Here is a 9,454-nt window from a genome sequence, read left to right as displayed (position 1 = left end):
TATTTGGAGAACACTGCAGCATGATCCTCTTCTGCTGGCCTTGAAAGCATCACTTCTGGTCTATCACTATCCTTCTGAAACGGCTAACTAAATGCCGTGTCCCAGTTAACATGAATGTGATGGTGACTCTTCCAGCAGAAGAAATCTGCCGTTCAGTAACTCAGTCTTTCCAAGGGACCCCTCACACAGAGCACCCATGGGATGCCTGTACGAAGCCCACAAACAGGCTGTGAGAAGGGCATCAGATTTGTTTAACAGGTTACAAAAACCACATAGTGCACACAGCATTTTGTGTTGTCTCACTGTCTCAAAGTCAAAGATATACAATAATCTCACATGGCTTGTCAAGGTGCAAGAACTGGCCAGGGTTTCTGACAGATCTTCAACATAGAAAAGGGGTGGCCTTTTCCTGGAAATATGGAGAGATCATGTTTACTAAAAACAGCTGGGGACCAAGAGACACCATAAGTGAAACCAACCAAGAATCAAGACTTTGGTAAGGCTTGATACTTTCCAGATTCAGGTATGATGCAGCTTAGAAAGTGTGTAAGCACTGGGCATAGGTGAGCACTCAGCATCCTGTAGGTGTTCAGAGGAGAAAGGGTGTAATTTTGACAGTTCTTTGGTATGTCATCCTTGTTTTCCGTGCATCTCTTGGGGAAGTTTGAACAATAGCAGCTCATTTAGACTGTTTACACATGCTTTCAAAAGAGAGAACAGAGGCATATACAGAATTGTTTAAATCTTGCCAGTCTAGCTTATTAACCTGAGGATCGTGCATTGTTAGATTGTGCATTATCATGGAGGAGTTGAACTTTGTTTCTGTGGTTCTGTGCTCAGAGCTGTATTCCTGGAAGACTGCAATCTTGGCTGAAGACTGTGAAATATTTATTGAGAATCTATCACTCAGGGAATCTAGCTGCAATATGCTTTGTACCATAATAGCAGACAGTAAGGTTTGGAGTAAATAATTGAATAACGAATATAAAAGTTACTTTTCAGTTTGGCCCATTTAATCACCCTTGGAGGAAGCTTGCACTGATGTAGTGAATCCATCTGAATGCAGTTTTCTTCAGGACTCTAACCCTCTCATCTGCTTTTACTGCCCTTGGAAAGAAAGGGAGAGGTAAACATTTTCAATTACAAGTCCAATAAGTTGTGTAATTTTATACCACATACTCTAACCACTTCCAAACTCTTACTGATATTTTCAAGCTCTTTTTTTCCCACTCAAAGTAGTTAACAACTGTATAAGGATGAAACCAGAGGAAAGAAATGGATTACTGCTATTTTTTTGTGAGAGTTCCAGGGGGACTTTGAGGGAGTCAATTCAACAAAAAATACAGAAAACAAATTTGCAGAGCCAGTGGAGAGGAAAAATACCCTCACATTCTGCCTGTCTGTATCATCTTTATTCTTAATGGTCTGCTCTTGCTTTTCTAGGATACAGTATAATTAAAGTTGGATGACTAGCTGTTCTTTGTGACTCTGTGCATTTGGATTCAAAGCTGCATTTTTGGTGGATAGAGGATGCAAATCTGAGGGAAGCTCATGCTATAAACATATTATCTCTGCCAATGTTTCTCAGGCAGTTTCAGACGCTGTACATATGCTCTTTTGTGCTCTTTTCCTTTCTTTTTTCCAGTTAGTTAAGGACTGCGAGGGATAACAATGAAACAGTCTGACTTCTAATGCACCTCTAAAGAGCTACAGAATTAATTGCTTTTCTTCTGTCAACAGAATTTTGGTTTTTTCTGTGCACCATTTATGGCATCTGTCTGTCATTTTCACCATAACTTTGGAATGGGTTCTCCCAGACCCCATAGTTGTCATCATTTCCTTCAAATTCTTTTGCATGGGAAATTAAGATGTCTGTGTTGCTTACACTGAGATATAGTCAAAGAGGCACACAAGTTTTTACTGTGCACACAATATCCTGACAGTGTTCTTTAATTTTAGAAGGCTAATCTGCATTCATGCTTTTGTAGTAAGGGATGCCTTTACTTCCAACAGCCAGCAAAGGAAGAAGCAAACTTGTCAAATCAGGAATGAGATCACTCTCACAGATCAGATTTGCAGGTGTATTCATGTGGTCAGAAACCTTTTGCTATCCAAATACCATAACAAATACACTCAATTTTTCAGAAGTGGTTATTTAGAAAAGTTAATTTATTGATGCTCTTCAGGAAAATTAATGGATACACTAGCTTCTTAGAGTTTTGCCTCTCAGATGTGCTAAACAGAAGTTTTTTACCATACATGTCTCCTCCTAAACTCTATATTTCCTTCTATATGCCCTTTCTGAAGATATTTTACACACTAAGACTAAGCATGCTGCAGCGAAAAAGTACTAGTAATGCATGGTAAAAAATACTCAATTTGGACTGAACTAAAGGCAGCATAAATGATGGTATTATCAAGGTAACATTTTTTAAGAACATGGATAGTTAAAATGAGGCTTTTAGAAATAATAAGGCACTAAAGAGTAAGTATTTATAACTTTTGGCCCAATTACTGATGCATCTAAACCTGCATTTGAAATCTTAACTTTGGGAAGGCATTAAAAAAAGAAGACAAAATAAGATGTTGTATAACTTCCAGTACAGAGATTGGCTTTTTTAAGTCTCTAACAAGTAAAAAGTAAAAAGAGCCATAGCAGATGTCATTCAAAAGACTAGTGAACACTGAGGCTCCAGAACTTCTCCAAACTATTTTCTTAGAATCTTGTAATCTCTGTGCTGAAATTCCCACATGCAATAAACCCCTTTTCTCTTTATTTTACTGTAGAATAATCAGAAGAAAAAAAAAATGAAGGCACCTCTATATCCACGTTTTTATTATTGTTCATGAACAGTAGAAATCAGGATGCCTCTTCCAGCTTCTGTTTATAAATTTTTACACAAAGAAAGCAAGCTATGCCTAATTAGAGGTGAGTGCTGATTTCTAACGCAATCAGCAAATGTCAACTGGACACCTGATGCCAACCAAGAAGCTAGCTCACACCTTGCCCCTGCTGGGCCACTTAAACATATTAATTCCCCAAATCTTTCCTCCCCAGTCCCAGGATATCATGCATGAGATGGCAGTGTGAAGTTCAGTACGTGCAACTTTAAGATGTTGCCTGGTATAGAATTAAAATAAGAAGCAGGAACACACACCAAGGCAAGGCATAAAACAGAACAAAACAGAATTTAAAACATGAAGGGAAAATACCGCTTTGTCCATTTCATTTGTTACTTACCAAAAAGAATAAAACTTTTTGGTGAAATGAAAAGTATCCCTTACTCCCATATTAAAAAATCCATGGCATATATTATATGTGACATGGAGTAGTTGCAATTTACAGATAGGGCAGTGGCAGAAGGAAAGGGAATCAAAGCATATAGCAGAGTTTTTCACATGAAACACAACTTCATACACCCTCCAGTGAATTATTTCACTTGCCTGCTGTCTCCTATCCACCTTCGTTGTCATGTCCCCACGTGGGCTTCTGTTTGTCCCTTTAAACACAGTCACTTCAGACATCGTCACTTGTTAATGCAGCCATTTTGTGTTCGTCTCTCTTGCGAGAGATGTTGTTCACAATAGGGTTGTGGGAGCAACCTTGGGCGAAGACATTCACACCTGGGAGCTGGAAGATGGTCACTCTGAGAGGGTGCAGCTCAGGGCCACATCCCACCCTCACATGAGTCCGCAGGTGGATGGGATGTTGATCAGGACCACACCGTCAATGTGTCCAGAACATGCCGCTGTAGTGGTGCATCTTTAGCAGCATAATTAATGCCATAAACATCAAACTATGCAGGCTGTTCTGCCTGATGGCCTGGCTGCCTAGCTGAAGAGTTAATGCTGTGTCTGTTTCCTTCTGCACTATGTGCCCACGTTTCCCACTAACAAAGAAAGGAAAAGCTTATTTTCAATCAGTTTCAGCTTATATCAATCACAGTTAACTGTGCCTCTGTGATTAATTCAGACACATGCATGTAATTATTGTCTTGTCAGGTCCAATTCACTGCACAGTAACTTATGGCCTGAGTTTCACAAGCCATACATTGAAGTCAGCAAGCACCGCAATTGCTCACCATTTGCAGAGTCAGGCAGTTAACGCTGCCTGGCTTCCAAACACCTTTACCATTGCCTAGAACACTTCCTCTGTCATCTGCCTTCACAAATTGTTCAAGACAAGTGTCAGGAAGATGAGCACATTGAATGAATTAGTAATCAGATACATATGTAAAAAGCATAGTATCATTTTCTGTGATACAATAATAAATCGGTGTTACACTTTTCTGGCCATTGCATGAATGGTTACTGCTCCTATTTAGGGCCTTGCTTTGCTTCCATATAGCATGAGCCAATTACATCTGCAGCACTAATAAATAATATAAAGTCCCAGTGTAAGAGGAGGTCTCATCATGAGTTCTCTGAGTGGTTTACAGGCTGTACAGGTGGTTTGGTACTCAGGTGCCTGCACAGCTCAGCCTCAGAAGCAGCCCAAGTGTACTCTTCTAGTGTCAGTGTCACCTTGAAGCTGAGGCATGTTTTTCCAGGCACATCGGTAGTGACTTTCCAGTGTTTCCTTTGATTTTCCAGTTAGAAGGTCTGGGTCCGGCTCCCTTTATCCAGCTTCTGGTTTGTTAGACTTTGCTCCCCAGAGCCATGGACCTAAGGAACCACTGACCATTGGTGTCTCCCAGTTCATTCTTCAGGATGACCTGTTTGTTCACTCTTTTTTGCCAAAGCATTTTCCATAGAGATTGCTTCTCGTCTGAAAGACCGACAAATCTACCAAACACCCTGGTTTTCCAGGCACAGGCCCCTCTTTGACTGGAATGCCTGTATTTTCTCCTGCCTTGATGTGTAACTTGCATTTCACTACATCCAAATGTACTTTCCTCAACGTGGAATTTAGTGAATGATGAACATGCTCTATTTCTCCGGTCCTTAGTCTTTGTTGACCTCTCCACTAACCTCGTCATGCCTATAATTTACCAGCAGTGACTGCATATCTGCTTGCAGATCACTGATGAGGATGCTGAGTACCTGGGGCAGATCCATGAGCAAAATATATCCTCATCCTGCAACCTCCCTGCTGACAGAAACTTGAAGTATGTCAATGAGCTAATCATATTTCTCTCCACCTTGTGCTTTTTTCTCTCCTATAATTTTACATGTTTAACCAGACTATTGTGAGTTACTAAAGCAAATGCCTTTACAAAGTGTAAGTCTATTATATCAGTGCAGTTATCTTTAGTCATGAAAACTGTCATCTTATTGAGGAATGAAATCACATTTGTTTTACAAGATTTTTGTTATCTAGAAAATTGTGCTGAGCAACACTAACTATATTTCTATAAATTAATTATTTTTAATAAAATCCTTACATTAGCTTTTCTGGTATTTTAACTGCAATTTATGTCAGATTGGGCTATGAAAAAATGCTCCACAGATGGAGAAAATAGGAGGTTGTCTTCTCCTGTCCTTCGTTAGGCACCTAGTTCTGCACAGTGCTGCCCATGGTGGTCCCAATCCATTTATTAGAACTGAGGAATTTTTGAAAAACAGCTTAGTAATAATATAAAAAATACTTCACCAAAAGTAGGCAGAGATAGACAAAAGAATCACTTTTTCACCTTTCTTCAGATTAATTACAGAGCACTTAACAGATAAAATATTGGATATATTCTATCTGAAAGTTGAAAAAAAAATCCGTAACTGAATTATTAATGAATAGTATTTATTTCTATTTGTTTATTTGGTTAGTTAGTTGTATTATTATAGAACAGTTTCCTGGAAGAAACCCAGGTCTCTTCTCCCAAGTAGCAAGAAATAGCACAAGAGGAAATGGCCTCAAATTGCACCAGGAGAGGTTTAGATTGGATATTAGGAAAAAATTCTTCACAGAAAGGGTTGTCAGGCATTGGAACAGGCTGCCCAAGGAAGTGGTGGAGTTACCAGCCATGGAGCTGTTTAAAAGGTGTTTAGATGAGGTTCTTAGGGACATAGTTTAGTGCTAGAGTTAGGTTATGGTTGGACTCTAAGGGATCCTCAGGGTCTCTTCCAACCAAAACTATTCTATGATATCCATAAAAATCCTTTTTTCCCCTCCTTTTTTTTAGATGCAGCCATCTCATTTCTTCTGGTCGATGGTAGTGACTTTCACAACTAACATAAAAAGAAGAGGATGTGGAGAGTTACATATCAATGAGCTTAAGAAATTATTTGAATCAAATAATGAAGTATTTAGAAAGTACCTGAAAGACAGAGTTAAGGACCAGTGAGGATTTGTAAGGCACACATTGTATAAAAACGCTCTGATGTTCCTCTGCAGCAGAAAAGCAGATGTGGAACTAATCTGTAGAACTTCACTTTGGGAACTCTTTTGATTTGATCTTACATGATATTCTTATGAAGCAGCAAAAGAAATACAGTCTGGATGAAGTCACTAGATGGTGTATACAAAACAGGTTCTGTATCTATACTTAGAATGAGTTCAATGGCAAAATATAAAGAGGCAGAAAGGGCTCTTCCAGAGGTCTTTCTGCTCTGATTCTGCTCAGTGATTACATCAGTGATCCTACTCATACATTTGCAGATGATACAAAGCTGGTTTGGAAAACAGGTGTGGTGTTCAAAGTCATCTTGGTAAATTCGAGAAAGGGCATGAAAAAATTCAACAAAGACAACTGCAGAGGAATGCTCTAAGAGATTAATGTTCAACTGCATAGGCACAGTATATTTAACAAGTAGTCAGGTTGCTCTTTCTTGAGAGGGATCTGTGGGACTGTAATGGATCACGAGCAGAACAAGACAATGTTGTACTCTTATGAAGAAGACAGAACTCGTACCATAATATATAAACAGATGTGGAGTTGATGAAACACTTAATGTGTCAGTAAAGTCTGAGCGGGAATACCTTGTCCAGTTTCGGGCACTGTGGTTCAGTGAAGATGGAGGCCAACTGGGGAGTGTCAAAAGCAGAGCAACGTGAGTGCATCCATAATCTTGAACCCTTTCACCCTCTAAAATGGGCTGTGGGCAGACAGCTCCTTGGCCTACAACAAGTCAGCAGGTATGCCCTGTAGCTCTCCAGGAGAGTGCTAGCTGGCCAAACTGGGCCAGCAACTGGTTGTCATGACCTAGAGGGTTACCCAGCCTCAGGGTACAGAGAGACTGTGACTGTGGGTTTGCAGGATTCTTTAACACACAAGGACACAGAGGCTTTATCCTCTAAATTTCTCTACTATAGATAACCACAAATGCCACACAAAATCACCACTAGCAAGTATACATATTAATAATAAAGTGAATATATATATTAATCTATTATAAATTACTATCAGCAATCAATAATATACTGTCTACCAACAGAGTAGCAATAATCAATTGAATAGCAACAGTCAATATTATAGCAACCAATAACCAACAACCAATAACAAGAAGTAGGTGTATGTACTATTACAGGTTACTACAAACTTACCATTACTGAAACAAGTTTATCAACAATGTAATAGCAGATATGCTTATGGCAGATTACTTGTAATAGATATATGATACTGGTGTCAAATGAATTAGAGAGATTTCAGAAGGGGCCGAGCCATCCTAGAGGCAGGAGGACAAACCAAACTGGCCCCAAAAGTGAGCCCAAAGGGTGACTGATAAGATAACGGAGAGAGTCTCACTTCAAAGGCGATCCACATTGCAGAGCCTGGAGTCAGTCAGCTGGGCCCTCAATGAGAGTCCAAGATCTTGTACAAAATTCATGTGGAGAATTCAATCTTTTAAAGAAAGAAAAAGTATGTGCAGTACACATCGTTCTCAGAACACATCGTTCTCAGAGAGAGGGGCTCCACTTTGGATAAAAATTAAGCCCCTTTCATATCATAAAGACGTAAGAGGGTGTAGCCACTTCCACTTCAAGCAGCCAATAGATGCTGTAAATTTTGACTTTTCACATGAAACAGACTAGATGATGATGATGTTTTCTGTTTTTTTCACAGTATTTTTTAATTTTTCCAGACTTTTTCCCACCTTTTCAGATGACAAGTTGCTATTACAGTCCCTTGTTTTTGCACTTATCGGTGGTATTTCAGGACGTCCCTTGTTTTTAGGTACCCCAGATATGCTTCAAAGAGGCCAGCTGCACTTTTCAAGGATGTTTCTGGTTCCCAGGCTCACAGCTCCTAGGCTGGCAGGAATTTTATCTGTCAATATATTTCAGCAGACATTTTCTTCTGTTCAAAAATTTTCACCCTCTAACCAGGTTGCCTTTGTGGCTACTCACATTACTTGGACTAACACCTACTGCCCAGAAATACTCCCTGAGGTTGTTTGAATTATAAAAATAAACAACACCTATGATTTTACAACCCTCATCCTGGTCTGAAATGCCTGGCAACACCATATGAGAGTTTTTCCTGTGCACATTTGTCAGACTTTTTGAAATAAACTTCTTCAGTAATAGTTTTGGGACATGATTCTTAGTGTTGTCTTTCTCCTCAGAAGAGTCTGTGAATTTCATTAAACTGGTCTGAAATCAGTAAGACTCTGAGTCTCACTGGTATATAGAGCAACACACACATACACACATTGTGAAGAGGTCTTAGATCATCTCCAGAGTCAACTCTTGTGGACAACTTGGACCAAGGGGAATAAGACTTTCTATTGAAACGTTTGCTATGCATTGTGGATGCTGACAATAAGCCTTTGAGCCATATCTGAGTATACTGATTTCTTTGGTATTTTCTTCTTCTGAGTGCATTGTCCTGTGTTGTACTGATTCAGTAGTTCAAAATGCAGCTCTTTACATTGATTTGGAGTCTATCCTAGGAGAAGAGAGAGACCTCTAGCTTTTTGTAGGACAAAATGTTGTCTCATACAGTGAGGCTGCCCTTGTTGTTGTGGGCTCTTTCCTTCAAGGTCCAAGTGAGAAAAGTCTGGTTCTCCATGAAGTGTCTGCTTTCAGAAAGCTCAGAGAGGGTGATCTAGGAGAGAGGGGGACTCTGTCCCATTAGTGTGCCAAGCAGCTTTCAAATAATGATGGGGCATGGAGATGCTATTTTGAGGAACACCTGTATAGGTCTGTTCCTTGACCATCCCTCTTGTAAGTGAGAAGATTTTTAATCTGAATGACGTAGTTGTTCTGCTGTCTCCCCAAGGATGCCTTGTATGACACTTGGGTCTTTTCTTCTTCTGTTGCCCAGGGAATGTACTTGGCTCTAGTTTTGTCCTTGTCCCACAGAGAGACATACAAACCCCGAGAGGTGGCTGGCACTTGCTTTTGTCAAGATGGCCTGAGCTTTTCATCTCTGCTCCCTGGGATGCTTTAGAAGATCTGGTCTAGGCCTCCAGGATCTCACAAGAGAGGGGCAGCCCAGGAACACAAAGGAGAAAAGTCACAGGACTTGCTGGGATGGTTTGACCGCAGTGTATTCAGCAGAAGTCCCAGCTAATC

This window comes from Caloenas nicobarica, chromosome 1 (assembly GCF_036013445.1).
Source record: "Caloenas nicobarica isolate bCalNic1 chromosome 1, bCalNic1.hap1, whole genome shotgun sequence".
NCBI lineage: Eukaryota > Metazoa > Chordata > Aves > Columbiformes > Columbidae > Caloenas > Caloenas nicobarica.
The sequence above is the reverse complement of the archived record's forward strand: the minus strand, read 5'-3'. Positions refer to the sequence as shown.